This window comes from Petaurus breviceps, unplaced genomic scaffold (genome assembly GCF_028583685.1).
Source record: "Petaurus breviceps papuanus isolate PSGF00001 unplaced genomic scaffold, PetGlider_PUasm1.0 91041, whole genome shotgun sequence".
In the NCBI taxonomy this organism is placed as follows: domain Eukaryota; kingdom Metazoa; phylum Chordata; class Mammalia; order Diprotodontia; family Petauridae; genus Petaurus; species Petaurus breviceps.
Genome location: NW_027187400.1, coordinates 10689591 through 10691837, shown reverse-complemented (window position 1 = coordinate 10691837; position 2247 = coordinate 10689591). Strand labels below are relative to the sequence as shown.

Sequence of the window (2247 nt, the reverse complement as noted above, 5' to 3'; positions counted from 1 at the left end):
TAACATACTATTAAGTGGGAGAAAAAGTAAAACAGGAGGAAGGCATTACAATTCAATTCAATTTAATTAAGTTCAATTCAATAATCACCAGATACTATGTTTCTGGCTAGGGATCTAAAGAAAACAAATGTAACAGTCCCTGCCCTCAAGGGGCTTATAGCCTACCAAGGGGATACATGTATGGTAATAGAGCAGAATGTAATTGAGGTAGGGGAGAGATCCTAAGTGCTCCAAGAAAATTTGAGGAGAGCACACTAATAACTGCTAGGGAAAATCATAGAATGTGAGCTTCTTGCGGGGAGGGTTTGTCTTTGGGTCTTCGGTGCCCAGTTCAGTGTCTACAACTTAGTAGGGACTCAGTAAAATGCTTATTGATTGATTGCTCAGGGGAGGCTTACCCCACAGTGTCACCCAAGTTGGGCCTGGAGGATTTTCTGAGAGGGGAAAATGAGGCAACAGTGCAGTTCAGGTATAGAAGACAGCCTTTGTGAATGGGTTGAGATGGAAGAGGAATGGACACCAACTTAACAGTATGGATAGATTATAGAATAGAGTGAAGGGGGAGTCATATGAACTTAAACTGGAAAGACACGTTGGAGTCCTAATTCAAAAGGGCCTGATGTCCTAATGGCAATAGGGAGCCATTGAGGCTTTGGGAGCAGGGGAGTAATGTGGTCATACCTATTGTAAAGGGTGATTATTGTAGCAAATGGGTAGAAGAGGTGATTAGAGAGAAGAAGCTGTAGGCAGGGAGACCGGGAAAGAGACTATTGTAACAGGTGAGAGGCCCAAGCTCACGTCATGACTATGGGGATGACAATATGGCATAAGAGTCAATGGATTTGGACTAAGAGAAAGAGACAAAGTAAAGGACTCTTCTTTCTTGTTTTGCAGTGAACTTGCTGGACACATCGACCATCCACGGGGACTGGGGCTGGCTCACATACCCAGCACATGGGGTGAGTGCGGAGGACTGGTTAACAGGCTCATAGTTTGGTAGGTGGGCAGGGGCTGGGCAGGGAATGGACCCTCCCTGTCATATTGGTCCCCAAGTGGTCATAGGCAGCTGGCACTCTCTACCTGAAGGAGGGAGCCCAAGCGCTGTAGCTGGGAAACAGGGTTGTAGCCTCCTTCCTTCCCGCCAACATCACACTGATGATGACGATGATGATGATGACGATGATGATGATGATATTGAGGATGATGAACAATAATCACAGTATTGGTTAAAGACCTGACCTCAAGGTCCATAAGCTCTGGGCTCTGGCCCCAGCCATGTTGCTTTCTCACTGTGTGGGATTTGGGGCAAGGTATTTCCCTCCCTCAGTTTCCTTACCTGTAAAACAAAGGGATCGCATTAGAGAAGGCAGCTAAGGTCTACATGGGCTCAGTAATTTGCTCGGTGTCAAGCAGGGAGTCAATAGCAGAACCAAGACCTGAGCTCAGTCCCTCGGAGGTACTCTCCATTACTCCATCCTGCTTCAGAGCCGGTTTTGTCCTCAGCTTGTCCCTTTTCCATTTGGTCCCTGGACACTCTCAGTCACCCCCAAGGCTTTGTTTTCTAGCTCTGGGTTGGTTCCCACTTCTTTCTCTTTAGGGCTGAAGCTCCAGCCTCAGGTCTGCTTGCTGCTTGCCAGGACGTGCCACGCACTGTCCTTCCAGCATCCCAAAGGCGGTGCGCCCCAAGCTCTAAGGGATTTTTGCCCAAATCAGCTGCTTTTCCTGACTGGCCAGTTCTGTTGAAAGTGTTGACATTCTCAGTCACCCAACCTGGAAAATGGAGTCTCCTTTGATTCTTCTCCCTCCTGACACTCCCTTCTCCTCCTTGATCGATGGGATCACCAAGCCCTGGGGCTCCCACCTCCCCAAAAGCTTTTTTTTTTCCCATCCTCCTCCTTTCCTGAGCACTAACCCAGTGTAGGCTCTTATTAACTCTCCCCTGGATTATTTCAAAAGCTTCTGAGAGCACCTTCTCCACATTTCAGTAAATATTTATTCAGGATTTGTGTTCAAGGAACTTGGGTTGACTACTGAGGGAAATACAAAGATGAGATCAAGTTTTTCCCTGAAAGAGTCTGTTGTCTATGAGGGGAGATGAGACATAGGCCAGACAAAGACAGCATTAGGAGAGCTCGGCCGGTGGCATGATCCTGAAGATCCCTCCCAGCCCTGGCATTCTGTGTTCTAAGGACCCTCCCAACTCTGACATCCTGTGTTCTAAGGGCCCTCCCAGGCCTGACATTCTGT

General features: G+C 47.8%; 1 long non-coding RNA gene across 1 annotated transcript in view; it reads right to left on the bottom strand.

Moving 5' to 3' along the window:
• Nucleotides 1-1164: 1164 nt before the first annotated feature.
• LOC138153859 (uncharacterized) overlaps nt 1165-2247 on the bottom strand; it is a 2154-nt gene continuing 1071 nt past the window's right edge. The window contains exon 3 of the long non-coding RNA XR_011166482.1: nt 1165-1336. This is a non-coding gene — a long non-coding RNA (uncharacterized lncRNA). The remainder of the gene's footprint in view (nt 1337-2247) is intronic.